Here is a 20,458-nt window from a genome sequence, read left to right as displayed (position 1 = left end):
TAACTCTTCAATCATTCCAATAGCTGCTTAAAAATATTTTTGGATGTACTAAGCTAATTCCATGACGTCAACTTGTCGATAAATTTAAGACCAAGATAAAAGGTATAAGTTACGACTCTGTGTAGGTTTCAGTATTTCTTTTTATATTACAGTACATTAACACAGAGATATATTAATTATATTTATAATTATCTCTCGTGTATCACACTGTCACGAGTGCTGTGGGTCGCGAATTATAAATCAGGAATTAAACAGAAGAGAAAGAAGTTAACTTATTGTATGTATGGTATAAATGTCCCCTTAACAATAAAATAAGTCTGCTGAATTAAACGCCGGTCTTAGGATTGTTGTCTGTCGCTTATCACTTCTTACACCTCCGGCAATGTTTTTTGACGTGAACAACGCCGAGTTGCAACCCTCGTTCGGAGTCCACGTTAAACAGTTGGGAAGTCTGTATGATTCAGGAAGACAACAGCACACCACCTCCAACAAGATCACTACAGCGTCCAAAATAATCTTCCGATTTTTTAAATGAACACACACCCCAATTGACTTGTTTATTTACTTTCGACACGTGTTTCAGCCTTTTATGCCATCTTCAAGTGATTGAGTTTATAGCGTAAAAGGCTGAAACACGGGTCGTAATTAAACAATACAATAAAACAGCAGTGTGTCCATTTAAAAATCATCATAGGACTGTTGCTCAACAACATCAAAAATCTTCGAACTGATGACTGCGAACATCGAGGTGTCTAAACCTATCTAACGTCCCAGGGCGAGTATCTTTGGGGGAGAAAAAGCAGAGATTAGCAGTGTGTTCTTGACGTTTTAATGGCGTGGAAGCTCTGTAAATTCGCTCTATGCAATAAAACGTTTCGTATATAACCGTGCCTTACTTCATTCGGTAGTTGTTCTAGTACGCCTTTGTACCTTACTTCCGTAATTGCTTTCTTTGTGACTTCAACATTACTTATGAGTGCTACAAAGTAAAAAATTGTCCTGTGCAAATGCACTAGAACTAAAAACAATTATCCCACTAGAACAAGCTGGGACACCTTAGAAAGTAGTAACTTCAATTGTTTCCTATCAACTTTTCTAATGTGTCTTTAGCAATGAGAGTTTCTTTAGAAGCACTTCTCTCTTAATAGGTGTCTCGAAAAAAATTACAGCTGTTCGCAACTCTAAGGTTAGTTTAAAAACCGTGGCCCTTTACTCGATAAGGTCCTGCTAGACATATTTACTATGGCGTTGTTTTGAACAGTTACCTACACACCCAGCCTTTGTATGGGGATGCGGTTTATGTGGAACCCACATATATGATGACCGCTTACACAGATCGAATGATATTAATTTATGGTAGACATCTGAAACAGAAAAATCCAAAACCACTACTAGATAGGTTCGAGAGAGTATAATGATAGTTTTAAATCCATTTAAATGTTTGTTGAAAACGCCATAAGCCAGGTGTTTGCACAATGTCCGACGAACCTATTTTCATATTATTTACCATCCGTATTACATATATTTTAAAAAGCATTAAAATGTGACTAAGAAATCGCTGAGAATCTTAAGGGTAGTAAAATGACATTTTATGTAAGAGATCAAGCGAAATTTTTTCGACTTGTAAATCGATTTAGGAACGTATTTCTCACAGATAAAAAGCGCGTGGGTGTTCTGAGATGGGTAATTTTAATGTATTTATTGTTAGTATAAACGGCCGCCGCTAGATGGCTCTTTCACGAACACTACCTGGAGACGAGCAACGGATCACCAATCCCGTGCAGCTACAAGAGGGATTTTCAATGCCCAGAAGAATGGCAGCGTCGACTACCTGCTCACCTCCACTTCGGCAAAGGAAGGAACGCTCACTTTTTGTACAAGAGCGGAGCCGTAGCGACACAAGAGCAACAAAGCCGGCAACCTACTGGCCTTGGGAACGACCGGGCAGCCGCCCCCGAGTCGTACAAACCTATCGCGCTGAACTCTGCCCAGAACAAGTATTGGCCCTTATCTGAGCGCAAACACCTACAACGTCACTAGTTTATGGCTCGTCTTCCTGCATTACCGAAACTTCGGTGCCAGATAGCGGAACCATCCGGAACGACTAACACATTTTCTGACAGCTACAACTATTGCAAATAATTACGGCGCATTAGACCTCTCTGCAGTCAGCCGGACCTGCAAGTTTTACATCTGCACTTTAATTCGAACACTTACACCCCGTTAACTGCTAAATGTTTACATTTATTGGGGGATTTCTTTCTTGCAACGTTCAATAAATTTACACATAACCTAGAAAATACTGAAACCTCAAGAATATCTATTGAATGCCAAATACATATTTTGTTTATTATCTCAGGCTGTCACGTAACCTTTCTGTAAGAGGTAAGACTTTCGTTTATGTCTTAAAATTACCACAAGAAGTCAAGACATAGAACTGCGGGGAACGTAGTGTAACGACAAACCGTACAACATGCAATCAATACGACTAAAGAACCAAATCAGAACTGGATTTCCCATTACGTCACGACTCACGCACTCCTCAGATTGTTTTAAGTCATGAGTCGCTTGTTTACATAAATGGAGAGTGAAATAAAATCAGCAGACGCCGGCACTAATATTTACTTACAAGCCATGGTGTACACAAACATGCATCCATCGTTCTATTAATGTAAATATGAAGGAGTTTGGGGTAATAAACGCAGTAGATGATTGTGAAATACTGATAACGGAGGCTATGCCATGAAAAATCATATTTGTAATCTTTCAGTATACCCAAACGACCTCTACAAGTGTTTACAACATCGACCCCACCGCTATTCCCAAGCAAGTCGTCCAACGGCAAAAATCAATTGAAATAAACGCCGACAGTGTATTACGTAAGATTTCTACGGGCTACCAAATATGAAGATACGAATTTCAACAACAGTGAATTTTGTAGCAAGGTATAGAGAAGTTCTTATTCATTACGCAATATCCAACCATTACTCCATATTCCAGGAAGGCGAACGCCAGAGAATGGCTGCCGTGCTTGGTCACCCCTGCGCGTGACTCACTGTCTAACGAAACCGGTGAACAGCTCCCAGGCTTCTACATCCAGTGGGCTGCAGTGGCCAGTAAATTTGAAGTCGTTTCGGTGCAAGAGGCGATGAACAAAATCATCATTTCGGTTCAGTTTCCACTACTGGAAGTTGCTACTGACAAAGCGAAGAGAATGGTCTTGAGTACTGGTAAATCGTCAATCTACGTAACTCAAGTACGAAACGTTCTCTAAAATTTTCTTAATGACTCGTTTTCACCTGCAACACAATTTCCCAACATTCACGTTTTTTGTTATTTATATTTTTATCAAACATTTGTGACGATTTTTATTTAAATGTGTAAGTGTGGACTGACAAGTCTTCTTACATAGGAGGGGAAACCACCGCTACAAAAAGACAGTTTAATTAGTGCATAAACAGTACGTCCCAGCCTTGGGTTTAAATTTGTTTTCTTCTACACATATGCATCATGAATTACCTAGACAAGCATCACTTACACGAGTTTTAATTTTGTGCAGGTAGTAAACAAATCTACGAAGCGGCACATGAAAAACTTGCAAAAACTGAAGTGGGGAATTTATTAATAGCGTCAATTGTAATAATCATTTACCCATCTTTACTACTACAAAATTGGACTTTCTAAATGATCTAGGTTGTGGAGGGCCACTAGCGCGTAACGCAGCAGCACAGCCGGCCGCAGCTTTTATAATACCTAACCGGCCAGCCTACAAGGTCAGCAACAGCGGAGGGTCTTTGTTCGCTGTCTGCTCATATACGGCCGGCTAGCTTCTCCAACTTGGGCCCGCTACGCCGGCCGGCGCGGCCAACGCCGGCACACGCGCCGGCCGCTATGCCGACGCCGCTGATCAATATGTCTTCGTCAGCGACAGCGGGGAGCCGGCAAACGTACGCCGTGCGTGCTGCACAGACGGCGAGCGAGGACCGAACAAAGACGGGTGGAGGCAAGGCGTGCTGTGCTGCTGCTGGCCGCGACCCACGCTCCCCCCGAGCGGCCCACGCTTCCCTCTGGAAGGCCAGGACGAGTTTTCTTTGTGTTATCGGAACCTGGCCCGCTCTGACAACACAGCCTCGTTCCCCTCCGTCCACACGTGGTCTGCTCAATAGCCTATCCAAACTACTTTGTTTCCTTTTCAAACTCTTGGGCTGAAACGTACATACAAGTGAGCTAACAGTAACACTCAACGTAATTTGCTCGCCAAAACTAGGAGCTATCGGTCGTTCTCACAATTTGAATATCCCGCGCATCTGAAATGTTCCGGTTATTACCTAACGTCAGCATATCATGCAAACATTTGCTTATAATAAAAATCTGAAAAACTACTGCTTACAATTCATTATGCGGTTCACAAAATCCCTATGCGTACAATGCAGATTTTGCGTTCGAACATATGCAGATACAATATTCATATTCTCAACAATTTAGTGTCTTTCTTTCCAGCACGATAACCGCAGCTAATTCTTCGAAACAAAAATCAAGACACAGAATATTTATTTGAAATATTAGATTACATAATACCCGTTAACATTTTACGCCTGGGAATCATATATACTATCTAAAAACTGTACAAGAATATTTATATTTACATGACCTAAGTCTGTATACACACTTCAGTGTATGGTTCGTTACAGCCTTGCTTGTTACGCGTTTCACGCACGCGTGTCTAATTGGGCAGTCATTTAGCCGGCTGCCTTGGAAGCCAAGCTTGATAAGACACGTGTTAAACTCACCTGAACAGCTGTTACAGAACTTAACGAAGAAAAATGTTCCGCATGCCTAGCGACTTAAAGATACATACAACAAACTGATTCCCGTCAACAAGGAATATTTAATGCTGAAAAGCGTACAGAACATTTGTCAGAAATCTGTTTCGCGTGACCTGACTCCACGGGAGTATTCGTTTGCCTCTTGGCCTTGCCTGCAAAGTGATTCACCACCCTAAAGCAGGAGCTCGCTTGCTATTGATTCTAGCTCCTCCGCGCCGGCGGCGCTCTGCACTGCGTTAGTTGAATACAAACAAGCTACCATGCATTTATAGGCAAGATGGCCAGCGTCAAACTTTCCGGCAAATTGCCATAACAATATAATACGGAATGAAGAAAGACTAACATTTCTAAAAACACAGACAAAGAGTGAAAACAGGCAAAGAACAAACAAGTAAATAAAAAACTACTTACCAATACTATAAAGTGAATTTTATCACATGCACCTCAGCGCAACGTCGAGTTTCAAACAGCTACCCCTCGTGGACAGACGCAACGGCGTGCACTTCTATAACGATCGGCAATTCGTCCTCCAAAAATACTGCGTCACGATAGACAAAATAACAACACAACACCCACTAGACTGTATTGTTGTCACACATGATGCGTAACCTGGCGATTGTGTGGTGTCTTGCAGAGTTCGTTTGCCCTGTATCCGCGTGAGAGGCTCGCCAGACTGTGTCTGCCTGCTAGTGACTTCAGCAGGCGAGCGGGTGGTCCGTTTCCTCCCTCCTCACTTCTCCCCGCGCAGCCATTCCCTTTCGGCAGACCCCGGTGTTCTCCGAGCTCCACCGAACCGTACCGAAGCGCAGCCGAGGCCACTCGCTGCTGTGCCGAACGCCGTTGTCATGGCAACGCAAGCCGATGCGAGCATTGCAGGGCCGCTAATTCCTGTGAACTATGTTTGAGACTGGATGAATGCACGTCGATCAGTTGATCAAAGTTTTCGCCCCAAATCTTAACCTTTACTGTCACGATGATGTGACTATATCAAAACGTATTCGCTAATGTACTGAAAAAACAGAAATAGCCGAAGACTGGATTGTACTACTCTTCACAGAAATGATGGAGCGACCCCTTTTTTAATTGTGGCTAATAGTTAACTACTGCTGTATTCCAATGTTTGAGTTTAGCCTCTCTTTCATCTTACATATACTTCGCCCAACCGGGGGGCGGGGGGAGGAGACTAAGCGCGTAAGTGAATAGTCACGTGTCGTTCCTTTCGTCACGCACATGCACCGTAACTTGACACATCATCGCTAATGACAAATCGTCAATAGAACGTTCATCATTGATAAATAACAATTTCCAGTGTCGTAGGTATACCACCCACGATGGATTTAGAACGTCAAATTTGCTATTCGTATACGCTGCTGCTTGAATCTAGATTATTAGACGCGTACTACGCAACGATCGTTTGCATTTTAACAATCAACCTTCCAAATCATCTGTATTTATTTACGTGGTCATGAGAGTCAGACTGCAGCGAGTAAGTTGGAATAAGGATAAAGTATAATAATGTTAGAGAAAATGGCCTCGGCTACACGAACATTTAGTTTTGAATACGCAAATGGAAAAATTCAATGAGCATCAAAACCGCTCGCAACATAATTCTTCATATTCCGAGATAATAGGCTGTAATGAGAAATTTGTAACCATTTGAGTATCAATTGTAAAAGTTACAGCGATTGCCTGCGATTCATTCGAGAGTAACCTATTTTTCGATTAATGATAAGCGGCTCCAGTTGCTTTTTTCAGAACTTTTTAAGTTCACTCGTCCGGTTTCAGGCTTTAAATTAGGCCTTTATCAAGTGCATCTGAAACTGACAAGACTTAATACCTAACGACGCGCATACAGATATTTTTGTTTTTTATAGTAGGAGATGGGAGACGATTCTTATAAATGAACAGTACAAGTTCTGAAATAATATACGTCTTACTTTACGCTGTAGAGAAGCATCGTCAAATTATGAAACCAGTAGAAGTCAAGTGGATTTTAAAAATGTTTCGCGCACAAGAAGTCATGAAAGAAATGCGTGTGCCGTAATTACAAAACCTATAGAATCTGATACTTTAAAACTGTTAACATGGTTTAGCTTAGAAAGAGTTACCAGATGTGTTTCAAAATTACATTGCATGTTTTTCATATAAAATACTAATAGTGAACCGTAAAACAGCAAATGTCGCGAAGATGTAAAAAAGTTTTGCGCCCAACGTCATGAGAAAATGTGTCTTAATTATAAAGTCGTACAATGCGAAAAACTATTAACATGCTTTAATTTAAAATAGTGCATGTTTGCCAAATAAAGGCTAAAAGCAATTATTTTGAATTAATAAAAGAGCAAAACAGTTGCAAAGAACAACGTGTATAAGTCGAGCGTAAAAGTAATTCTAACGAGTAAACTTTGAACCATCTCGAACTGTTAAGGCTTCCGGAGTCTAGTGTACGCTTGGACGCATCGTCGACTGCTTACAAAAGTATATTTACAATCAAGCTGCGAACTTGCGGAAATTCTTTAAAGGAAGCTGTCAGTAACTGGGGAAAATGAGGCAGGCGGCAGGTATCCACGAAACCGATGCTCTTTAATGTGCATTGCTCGTTAAGCATCATGTCCTTGACCTTCTTTCTTCAGTGAGCGCAAAACCTTTTTAAATCCACTTGACTTTTGCTGTTTTACCGTTTACTATTAGCATTTTATCTGAAAACATACAATGTAATTTGGAAACACATCAAATAATGCTTTCTAAGCTAAACCATTTTAACAGTCAAAGTATCGGATTGTACAGTTTTTCTAGTTACGACACGTCCATTAGTCTCATTACGTCTTGGGGGTGAAACTTTTTTAAATCCACTGCTACTGATTTTACCATCTGACGTTGCACCTACACGGCGTAACGTTAAGTTATATTATTTCTGCATTGTTGTGAACATGTATAAACATTCTCTCACGTTAAAAAAATCTATGTGCCCTTATATTATGTATTAGCATTTGACAGTTTCAGATACACTTTGTAGTGGCGTAATATAAAGGCCGAATCCGATCGTGTGAATTTAGTAAAGTTGTAAGAAAGCAACTGGAGCGGCTTTCCAATAATTGAACAAAAGTTGCGGAATCAGCATCATCCAGACATGGAGAATCCAATAATCTACACTACTGGCCATTAAAATTTCTACACCACGAAGATGACGTGCTACAGACGCGAAATTTAACCGACAGGAGGAAGATACTCTGATATGCAAATGATTAGCTTTTCAGAGCATTCACACCAGGTTGGCGCTAGTGGCGACACCTACAACGTGCTGACATGAGGAAAGTTTCCATCCGATTTCTCATACACAAACAGCAGTTGACCGATGTTGCCTGGTGAAACGTTGTTGTGATGCCTCGTGTAAGGAGGAAAAATGTGTACCGTCACGTTTCCGACTTTGATAAAGGTCGGATTGTAGCTTATCGCGATTGTGGTTTATCGTACCGCGACATTGCTGCTCGCGTTGGTCGAGATCCAATGCCTGTTAGCAGAATATGGAATCGGTGGGTTCAGGAGGGTAATACGGAACGCCGTGCTGGATCCCAACGGCCTCATATCACTAGCAGTCGAGATGACAGGCATCTTATCCGCATGGCTATAACGGATCGTGCAACCACGTCTCGATCCCTGAGTCAACAGAGGGGGACGTTAGCAAGACAACAACTATCTGCACGAACCGTTAGACGACGTTTGCAGCAGCATGGACTATCAGTTCGGAGACCATGGCTACGGTTACCCTTGACGCTGCATCACAGACAGGAGCGCCTGCGATGATGTACTCAACGACCAACCTGCGTGCACGAATGGCAAAACGTCATTTTTTTCCGGATGAATCCAGGATCTGTTTACAGCATCATGATGGTCGCATCCGTGTTTGGCGACATCGTGATGAACGCAAAATGGAAGCGTGTATTCGTCATCGCGATACTGGCGTATCACCCGGCGTGATGGTGCCATTGGTTACACGTCTCGGTCACCTTTTGTTCGCATTGACGATACTTTGAACAATGGACGTTACATTTCAGATGTGTTACGACCCGTGGCTTTACCCTTTATTCGATCCCTGCAAAACCCTACATTTTAACAGGATAATGCACGACCGCATGTTGCAGGTCCTGTACGAGCCTTTCTGGTTACAGAAAATGTTCGACTGCTGCCCTGGCCAGCACATTCTCCAGATCTCTCACCAATTGAAAACGTCATGTCAATGGTGGCGGAGCAATTGGCTCGTCACCATACGCCAGTCACTACTCTTGATGAACTGTGGTGTCGTGTTGAAGCTGCATGGGCAGCTGTACCTGTACACGCCATCCAAGCTCTGTTTTACTCAATTCCCAGGCGTATCAAGGTCGTTATTACAGCCAGAGGTGGTTGTTCTGGGTACTGATTTCTCAAGATCTATGCACCCAAATCGCGGGAAAATGTAATCACATGTCAGATGTGGTATAATATATTTGTCTGATTAATACCCGTTTATCATGTGCATTTCTTCTTGGTGTATCAATTTTAATGGTCAGTAGTGTATTTTCATCGTGTCTATGAGCTCGCAATAATCTATTTTTATCGTATCAATGTTCTCTCGCTTCATATTCATGCTTACACACTAAATATATTACTGAATGTGCATTCAAAATAGTTGACTTGCTCTATAGTTTGCACGAGCTATGGATTTATATCATGACATGACTTCCCATGGTAAGCTGCGTACATAAATTCGATTACAGTATCAGAGAATATATCTGTATCACAATGAAATGAGTGTTAGCTGTAGGGTGCTATATTCTATGTTTAAATGTCACAAGTGAGTCACCATCTGTACAGCTCCCTGCGGAGTCTGTGATAAACGACTCAACTTTTTTTGTCTGCAAAAGCGATTAGACGTTATACACAATGTAAACTAACGTAGAAGCAGAACCTGTAGTCAAACTGTCTTGTCTAGTTTGGAGTAGAGAAAATTCTGGATCTTTATTGTAGACTGTTAGGCAACGGCCTTGCCGCAGTGGATACACCGGTTCCCGTGAGATCACCAAGTTAAGCGTTGGGCGGGCGTGGTGGGCACTGGGATGGGTGGCCATCCCGGCCGCCATGCGCTGTTGCCATTTTTCGGGGTGCACTCAGCCTCGTGATGCCAACTGAGGAGCTACGCGACCGAATATTAGCGGCTTCGGTCAAGAATACCATCATAACGACCGGGAAAGCGATGTGCTGGCCCCATGCCCCTCCTATCCTCATTCTCCACTGAGGATGACACGGCGGTCGGATGGTCCTGGTAGGCCACTCGTGGCCTGATGACGGAGTATTGTAGACTGTTACTCAACGAAATGTAGGAAAATATTGTTTGAACTACCACTGCAAGAGTAATGTTTCGTGAATCTCCACAACCACCCACACGCGAATGCGACAATAACGAAGTTTAGTAACGCTGCGAAAATGTGTGACCAGGTGTTATAAATCTCTTTCTAATCAATTTATTTGTAAAGGAGTGACATTGGTAAGGCCATTTCAGAGATTTTAACAATGCGACTTTGAATTTATCTAGCTGCAGTCCTTGAATGTCGGGCTCTGGTGGAGGCTCAAACGGTCATACCAAATATTGCTTTCACTTATATTATGCTGGACTGTGTTTGTGTAATATTAATTACTCACTGATATTTATGTACAGGATGGTCAGAAATTGTGTGAAAAGCTTGTAAGGGTGTTGCAGGGCAGGTTCCGATGAGAAATAACTGTTAAAAAAAATCTATACGATGATTTCTTTCCGAGTTAATTATCATTGAAGTTGGCCTCTCAAACCGTTGCGCTCGCAGATTTATGGGGCCCGCCAAACGTGTCCTTCGGTTGGTTTCCTGAAACCCGACAAGAGAGCGATTCAAAAACTGGACATGGGACAGCAGCAAGGATCGAGGTCCTGTACGGGCCATTCTGGATACAGAAAATGTTCGACTACTGCCCTGGCCAGCACATTCTCCAGATCTCTCACCAATTGGAAAACGTCTGGTCAATGGTGGCCGAGCAACTGGCTCATCACAATACACCAGTCACTACTCTTGAACTGTGGTTATCGTGTTGAAGCTGCATGGGCAGCTGTACCTGTACACGCCATCCATTTATCATCTGCATTTCTTCTTGGTGTAGCAGTTTTAATGGCCAGTAATGTATGTCAGTTTGGATATTGAATTTTTGAACACCTTGTGTACCGTTAACAAGATGTTGGCAGTTTAATTTCTGTGTGACTAAAGGAAGAAGCGGCAATCTATCTGTTCTTGATAAGAGTGAAACGTACCGTTACACTGTTACTCCAAGCTAACCAATCAATTGTATGAAATTAAGCACGTGTGCAAATAAATATTAGCGTAATTTTAATTTGATTTATTATATTCAAGAAATATATTAATAAAGTATAAAGTGTAGGGTATATCTATCAGCATCAGACACATAAGGTCCTGTACTCACTTTGAAAAATTTAGAAGAAAGGCGCAGAACACAGATGTCAGAGAAGCTGTCTCAATAGATCACAAAATTTGTGAAACTGTACCGTACTAGAAGTACCGGATGTAATGTCTAGTGAATAAGTCTAATTTTTTGCAGTACAGATTAGGGCAACGATGTTCCCCCCCCCCCCCCCATCGAGAGTTTGTAATCTATGTAGCCATCGAGAACACATGCTTACAATGAATACTAAAATGGTAAGGTAATACACAGCAATAAAAATATGAGTCCCACAGATTTTTCCCTGTACTCTTAAGAAAATTGACGGTCGTTTTATGCTTTAGAAACCAAAAGAGAACACGTTGATTGAGGGAGGAGTCTTCAGATATTCCGATCGTTCATTGTTAATCTTGAAACATATCATCTCCTGACTCACAATCACGTTCATATGCAGGGGAATAGTAGATGATTCTATACGGACGTACAGAAAACGAGGCATCAATGAAGCGAAGTCGAAGGATGCTAGAGATCGTAGATCGGTCCAAATGTGTCCTCGTAAAACACGGCCTTGTAGAAATTTGAGGCTGTAATGCCGAATAATATCCACCTTTCGTTTATTGGGACACATTCCACACCCCTTGCCATTGCTGTTTCCGTGACTCTTGACTTCACGTAAGGAGTCTGTATATGGCAATTTCAAATCGAAAACAGTTCCTATAAACGCACCAGGTCATAAATATACAATTTCTCGTCACCAGTAACGATACTAGGTAGGAATGGTCGGTGTTCTTCACGAGCCAGTTGATGACGAGCAAGCATAGATGAGCATACGGCCAACCGCTGATCTTGGCTTGATGTTGTTAGAGCATGTGTACCCCCACACACCCGATTTTTTAACCTTCCCCATTTCATGCAAACGTCACACGATGACGGAATGATCACAGTTCATCATATTTGCCTGTTCTTGGCTACAGTGACGTGGATCATTGTGGGTTAATGCGTTTAAACGATCTTTATAAAATCCTGGACAGTCACTAATGCCAAAATTGTCCTCCTTAAAATGAGAAAACCATCTTCTTGCAGTGCTCTGTCCAGTGGTATTATCCACATACAAGGCGTAAATGTTTCCATTTGCGTAGTGTCTGTTTTTTCCTCCTCAAAATGAGATAACCATCTTCTTGCAGCGCTCTGTCCAATTGCATTATCCCCATACACGGCGTAAATGTTTCTATATGCATAATGTCTGTTCTTTCCGACCTGTCCAAAAGAACAGACACCAGTTTTATCCAGCTATTAATAAAGACATAAAGAAATTACAGACTTCAAATTCGAGTGGGTACTGGTTTAAATCAATGGGGAAAGTTGAAAATTTGTGCCGGACCGAGATTCGATCGCGGGTCTCCTGCTTAATAGGCAGTGCTCTGACTACTGAGCGTACGGCACAGTGGACATCGCGACTGCACGGATTGGTCTAGCACGTCTTCTCAACTTAATGTAGTGCCCCTTGCCCATTATCCACATTACTCGCGGCATTTCGCCGATAGCCGTAAGAGATCGAGCCTGGTGCACACCCGCACTGGAGACATCTTTGGCTGTCTTCGCCTTAATTATATACGAGGGTCATTCAATAACTGAAGAGAGAAATCTTTGGCTGTCTTCGCCTTAATTATATACGAGGGTCATTCAATAACTGAAGAGAGAAATTAGTTTTTTTTTTACATTTTTATGCAGCGACAGCAACTGATATTGTTTATATAAGAATATACAGCCTACAGTTGCAGGTTAACTTTATCGTTTACCTAGGTTTCAACGTTAGTAATAACGTCTTCTTCAGAACATAAAATATTATTTAAATGTTTGCCTAAAACAAGCCATGTCCTAAGTCAACTTTATAAAACTTGATGCATAACCGTAAGTCTCTAGTCACACGACGATGCCCATACAACGGGCTTACAGTGAATTTCCTACAGCTTGTTTAATAGAACTGACAAAACCTTACGGTTATGCATCAAGTTTTATAAAGTTGACTTAGGACATGGCTTGTTTTAGGCAAATATTTAAATAATATTTTATATTCTGAAAAAGACGTTATTACTAACGTTGAAACCTAGGTAAACGATAAAGTTAACCTGCAATTGTAGGCTGTATATTCTTATAGAAATTAGTCTGGTGAAAGAACTGATAGTCGAGCCAGTTTGGTACTGTTATGGCTTTAAGTTGGCATCACTATCGACTAGTAAACGACCAAACGCATAAAGTGATACTGAAAATGTATGCTTGTCCGTAATTTGAGAAATCCCTTATACCTGGAAGGAGCCCGAAACTACTTGTTACCTCCAAGTTTTGACCGGCACAGACGGCTTTCGAAAGATGTACATACAGTTAATCGTCGCTTTCGACATTACGAGTACAATGGCAGGATGGTATTTTTCGTAAAAACATGGAAAACAAAGTTAAAAGCACCAGTTGCATTGAATAAATGGTGTTTCCGCATACGCAAGGTCTTTTGAGGTTTTCCGTGGAAAAACAAACCTCGTTAACATTTTTAAAAACCTCTCTTTCAGCCGATAATTTGGAAGCAAACCATGCATAACGCAGCATTTCCTCAAATATCAGCGCTGATAATTGATCATGCAGTATCGAGTGCATTTTAATAGCGTCTTCACGAGAAGCAATTTCTCGTTCTTTTTCGATTAAATACGAACAATTTTGAAGACACGGACAAGCATACATTTTCAGTATCACTTTATGCGTTTGGTCGTTTACTAGTCGATAGTTATGAATATTATATATTTTGTGATAATAAAAATTTACAGACTGTCAAATAACATTGTAAATTTGATAAAAGTTCATCCGATTACACGTATTTTTCCCATTATATCAATTGTGATACAAATAGTAAAGAAAATGACTGTGTTAGAAATAAAAAAAACTGACGAACGGGACTCGATCCAGCGATTACGGGGCTCGAACGCCGCCCACTCGGCTGCCGCCGCTTCCTGGTAAAAACGGCCACGCACAGGTATATATTTGACGACCAAAATTATCTTGCGATTTTCTCAATAACGCTTGAGACGTACACGCTACTGCTTACACATTTTGTAGTCCTTATGGAGTACTACGAGTGTACGAAGTATGAAGTAAATCCGCGTTCCAAACGTCGTGGCCTCCCCTCGTGAGCCATGATGCTGCCTCCATCACCGTACACAACTGTGAATGTGTTGCAGGTGCAGGATTTTGTGAACGAACGGACCGCTCAGTTATTCCCCATGAACGTTACATATTCATGTAGGGCGATATGGGTGGCGAAATCATTCACTCGAGCTGTCCAGAATGTTCTTTAAACCAATCAGGAGGCCCAGTCACAATAACCAAAAATAACTGTTTCCAGTCAATTATAGGTTCTGCTGGAACACAGGACCCAGTCTATACCATGTGAACACGGTACACACCATTATGGAACCACCAGCAGCTTGCACAGTGCCTTGTTGGGGGGGGGGGGGGGAGGTGCACCACACTAGAATCCTACCATCGACTCTTACCAACTAAAATCGGGACTAATCTGACAGATTTTCCAATCGCTTGGGGTCCAGCCGATACGGTCACCAGCCCAGGGACGCGCTGCAAGCGATGTCGCGCTGTTAGCAAAGGCATTCACGTCGGTAGTCTATTGCCATATCCCATTAACGCAAAATTCCGTCACGCTGTTCTAACTTGGCCGTACGCCCGACATTGATTTCTGGGCATTTCACGCGAAGCTACTTGTCTAAATGGTTCAAATGGCTCTGAGCTCTATGGGACTTAACATCTGAAGTCATCAGTCCCCTAACTAACCTAAGGACATCACACACATCCATGCCCGAGGCAGGATTCAAACCTGCGACCGTAGCGCTCGCGCGGTTCCAGACTGAAGCGTCTAGAACTGCTCGGCCACAACGGCCGGCGCTGCTTGTCTGTTAGCACTGTACGTGAACCTCGTCAAGCGAGGGCAGTTTGTCACTGCATTGTCTGTGGTGAGAGCTAATACCTAAAATTTTGTATTCTCGGCGGACTCTTGACATTGTGAATCTAAGAATACTGACTTCCCTAACGATTTCCGAAATGGAATGTCCCATGCCCTGTTAATTCCCGTCGTGCGGTCACAATCACGTCGGAAACCTTTTGATATGAATCAGCTGTTACAAATGACAGCACAGTCAATGCCCTGCGCTTTTATACCTTGTGTAGGCGATACCACCTCCATCCGTATATGTCCATGTCACTATACCAGGACTTTTGTCACGTAGTTGCGCAGGGGCTTGCTTCTTTCCACAAATATTTGGTTGTTTTTTCCGAATACGTTGTGTAGGATAGCAACCTAAGATCACAGCTTAAATTGCTGGGTGTGAAACGAGCAGCAATGACATTTATATTCTTACTTGTCACAAGACGTTCATTCGCGAATATGTTTTGATGCCTGAGGATGTGGTTAAGCAGCAATGACGCTACATCTCTCTGTTGCCGCCCTAAAGAAAGTCGCAAAACTGGGGGACGCGGTGGTCGGACATGCTACGGTGCAAAAATGGTTGTTCGGAAGTGCCACAGTAACTGCGGCACCAACGAAAGTCTCGGAAGCTCCACTGTTCAAAAGTCCTCGTAGCGTTATTGCTGAGTGCCACTTACATTAGATCCACGCTCTTACCTTCGAAAGACCTCGAAAAAATGGAAAAAGAATATTCGTAGACACAGTCAAATAAGACTAGTTTCCACCTAAGCACTAGATAGTAGGTTAGCATCGGACGAGTCTCAACGAGTCCGTGTTATTCGTACCAGGCTTTCTGGCCATTAGCAAAGCCGCTTGTACCAGCAGCTGTGTGGTGTCATCCGTTTGGGGTTGGTGACACTTGTGTGAGGCGCGACATGTGTGAGGACACCCGGCCGAACAGGTAGCGGGCGGTCTACAGGGACACCAAACAGGTAGCGGGCGGTCTACAGGGACACTAAACAGGTAGCGGGCGGTCTACAGGGACACCAAACAGGTAGCGGGCGGTCTACAGGGACACCAAACAGATAGCGGGCGGTCTACAGGGACACCAAACAGGTAGCGGGCGGTCTACAGGGACACCAAACAGATAGCGGGCGGTGTACAGGGACACCAAACAGGTAGCGGGCGGTCTACAGGGACACCAAACAGGTAACGGGCGGTCTACAGGGACACCAAACAGGCAGCGGGCGGTCTACAGGGACACCAAACAGATAGCGGGCGGTCTACAGGGACACCAAACAGGTAGCGGGCGGTCTACAGGGACACCAAACAGGTAGCGGGCGGTCTACAGGGACACCAAACAGATAGCGGGCGGTCTACAGGGACACCAAACAGGTAGCGGGCGGTCTACAGGGACACCAAACAGGTAGCGAGCGGTCTACAGGGACACCAAACAGGTAGCGGGCGGTCTACAGGGACACCAAACAGATAGCGGGCGGTCTACAGGGACACCAAACAGGTGGCACACCGCAGTTCAGTACTGCATCGTCACATCACTGCCGTCACACAGGAGTGCAAAACGATCGCTGCAACGCATCAGGCGAAAAGCATGGGATCTACACAAGATCCGACCGATGCTGCAGGAATATTTCTGCAAGAACATCATTTGCTAATGGATGATGGGAACAAATTTTTACTTGCAGATGACGACAGAGGACCAGATGATAGGATATTGGTGTTCGCCAGCGAAAGGGGAAAATCCTGTTAAACAGACTGCAATTTGTTCTTTTTCGATGGAACGTTCAAAAGCTCCAGCAAGCAGTTTGGACAGTTATTTACTGTTCATGCCGATATTTCTAGCTCTGAAGAGAAAACAAACACAGTTCCAACCGTGTACGCCTTGCTACCCAATAAAAAGCGAGAAACGTACGATCGCTTTTTCACAGCTGTTGAGAGCAACGTACCTGGATGGAATCCTACAGCTATCATGATGGATTTTGCAGCTGCAGTCATCCAGTCAGTAACAGATTTGTTTCCTGATGCAAAGATTAATGGCTGCAACTACCATTTCAGTCAGTGCTTGTGGAGGTAAGTGCAGAATTGCTTCCTTGTTGCTGCCTACAAGGAAAACGAAGAAATTCGTTTTCACATAAGATTGTGTTCCGCTTTGGTTCACATTCCCCTGGACATGTTAGATGATGGGTGGCTATGCATTCAGGAGAGCACGCCAGATAATGAAAAACTGCAGGACTTTTACGACTATTTTGCTGAACAATGGCTGGATAATGAAGACATGCCAAGAGATATATGGAACCGCGCAGGAAGGTGTCACCGCACCAACAATGTCTCAGAAGGATGGAATCGGAGGATAAATACATTAATTTCGAAGGTTCATCCAAATTTTTACTCCTTAGTAAAAATTCTCAGAGAAGACGCAGAGTATCACGGGCACCGACTAGTTTGTAATCTAGGTGGGAAAAGAAGAAAGAAGTTCGCAATTAAGACAGATGAGATAGTTTCTAAGACCCTTACAAGACTCCAAGTTGACGGCAATATAAAATCATTTTTTACTTGCGTGGCTTATGGACAGAAATTACAATGAAAAGGAACTGGCTGAAGCTACAGCAACACTTGTAAGTACTGAAAAGGGGTTCAGTTCACGCCGATAGCACTGTTGTAAAAATTGTAAGTTGTAAAAATTGTAAATAAATAATCATCCTGTAAATATTGTAAATAAATATAATGCGGGACGAAGAGAGACTACCTCCTCGTGGTGTTCCCTGAAAACGACACAAAGTCGGCTAAATGTCTCTTGCAAATAGTAAAAGATTCGCTAATGAAGTCTGAAAAGTCATAGCTTTTCTAACAATCACAATTAGTATTTTTCTGTAGAGAATTTTAGAAACAACGTCTGTTTGAGTGGACGATGAATACACCTTGTTTCAATACATAAATTGCATTCCTTAACGATAATTGCTAGCAGGACTCACATTAGACTCAGTACACTTCCCTGCGTGATACGGAAAAAATGAGGTTTATTTCGAAATAATTAAAGATAAAGTTTCTACCGAGAACCAAATTCTTTAGTTTGCTCCTCTTAATGTGTGGTAAAAGCTTGCACTCCTATCATATCAAATTTTGGGTGAGGGGTTGAAAGATGGAAAACATTTTCGGTTTCTATAGTTTCTGTAAAATATATCGCCAAGTATGAGGTTCAGCGAAAATTATACCCTATGTAAGATTAATCAGAACAAAAATTCCAATGAAAAAGGTCTTACGCATAACTGTGTTGCAACTAATGGTTGACATAATATCGTGGGGGCAAAATCAGCTCCGATTTCTAATTTGACTAAGGCTACTCTTCCTTGCCCAAACAGATTCTGAAATAATGTAACCTGGCTGCACTGGAGGAGTGTGAATGTCTCTCGGCAGCTGCCCGGGCCGGCACAAGCCGAGCGCTCAGTCACACTAAAGCCGAGCAGGTAGTGGCGCAGCATTTGCGACACACCCTGTACCGGTCCCTTAGCAACCCGGATTTTTCACAAGTGTCGCCACATTCCAGTTTCTCACAAGTGTCGCTTCTCACAAGTGTCTACAACTCCATCTGTTTAGCTACACTGGCTGTTTTGTGTAAACTGGAACGTATCTAATGGGAAAAAAAACGGAAAATGCGAGCGATAACTTCGTGAGTAATCTCCCAAGGTGCATGCAGCGTTCGTTTCATTGACCCCAAACCATTGCCGTTTGCGGCCTCCGTGGTGTCAAGCGAGAGCTCACTGCTCGGCAGTGTGGAGGTCTGTTGTGTTTTCTGACGAAAGATGGTTCTGCCTGGTAGCCAGCGACACCAGTGTATTGGAAAGGAAGAGGCCAGTTGAGGGTCCGCACAAGCAACCTGTCTGCATGCTAGACACACTGGTCTTACACCTGGAATTACGGTCCGTGGTGCGATTTCGTATGACAGCAGGAGCACTCTCATGGTTATTCCACGCACCCTGACTGCAAATTTGTGCGTCAATCTGGCGATTCGACCTGTTGCTGTGACATTCATGAACAGGTGTTCTCGCCGGCCGGAGTGGCCGAGCTGTTCTAGGCGCTTCAGTCTGGAACCGCGCGACCGCTACGGTCACAGGTTCGAATCCTGCCTCGGGCATGGATGTGTGTGATGCCCTTAGGTTAGTTAGGTTCTAGGGGACTGATGACCTCAGAAGTTAAGTCCCATAGTGCACAGAGCCATTTGAACCATTTTTTTGAACAGATGTTTTCCAACGGGCTGGTTCAAATGGCTCTGAGCACTATGGGACTCAACATCTGTGGTCATAAGTCCCCTAGAACTTAGAACTACTTAAACCTAACTAACCTAAGGATAGCACACACATCCATGCCCGAGGCAGGATTCGAACCTGCGACCGTAGCAGTCGCGCGGTTCCTGACTGAGCGCCTAGAACCGCTAGACCACCGCGGCCGGCTTTCCAACGGGATAACGCCCGTATCAAGTACGGCTCTTGTAAGCCAACGTGTTCTACAGTGTGTCGACATGTTGCCTTGTCCTGCTCTATCACCAGATATGTCTCCTGTCGAATACATAGGGAGCATTACCGGACGACAACTCCAGCGTCATGCACCAACAGCATTAACCCTCCAGGCATTGACCGACCAAGTGCAATAGGCACGAACTCCATACCACAAACTGAAATCCGGCACCCGTGCAACACAATGCATGTACATCTGCGTGCTTACATTCAACATTCTGCCGGTTACACCGGTTATTAATGTATCAGCATTTCATTTTTGCAATGGCTTATCTCGCTTTTCCTACCCCCATGAAACATGGACCCTGCCGTTGGTGGGGAGGCTTGCGTGCCTCAACGATACAGATGGCCGTACCGTAGGTGGAACCACAACGGAGGGGTATCTGTTGAGAGGCCAGACAAACGCGTGGTTCCTGAAGAGGGGCAGCAGCTTTTTCAGTAGTTCCAGGGGCAACAGTCTGGATGACTGACTGGTCTGGCCTTGTAACACTAACCAAAACGGCCTTGCTGTGCTGGTACTGCGAACGGCTGAAAGCAAGGGGAAACAACGGCCGTAATTTTTTCCCGAGGGCATGCAGCTTTACTGTATGGTTAAATGATGATGGCATCCTCTTGGGTAAAATATTCCGGAGGTAAAATAGTTCCCCATTCGGATCCCCGGGCGGGGACTACTCAGGACGACG

At 43.4% G+C, this 20,458-nt stretch overlaps 1 protein-coding gene across 4 annotated transcripts in view; it reads right to left on the bottom strand.

Moving 5' to 3' along the window:
• LOC126200980 (RNA-binding protein Musashi homolog 2) overlaps positions 1-5,543 on the bottom strand; it is a 119,841-nt gene extending 114,298 nt beyond the window's left edge. For 2 of the 4 annotated variants that reach the window (XM_049936753.1, XM_049936750.1), the window contains exon 1: positions 5,238-5,543. The gene's annotated coding sequence lies outside the window, so the exon portion shown is untranslated. The remainder of the gene's footprint in view (positions 1-5,237) is intronic. The other 2 variants (XM_049936752.1, XM_049936751.1) reach the window with 1 other exon arrangement.
• Between the last annotated feature and the right edge of the window lie 14,915 nt (positions 5,544-20,458).

This window comes from Schistocerca nitens, chromosome 1 (genome assembly GCF_023898315.1).
Source record: "Schistocerca nitens isolate TAMUIC-IGC-003100 chromosome 1, iqSchNite1.1, whole genome shotgun sequence".
NCBI lineage: Eukaryota > Metazoa > Arthropoda > Insecta > Orthoptera > Acrididae > Schistocerca > Schistocerca nitens.
The sequence above is the reverse complement of the archived record's forward strand: the minus strand, read 5'-3'. Positions and strand labels throughout refer to the sequence as shown.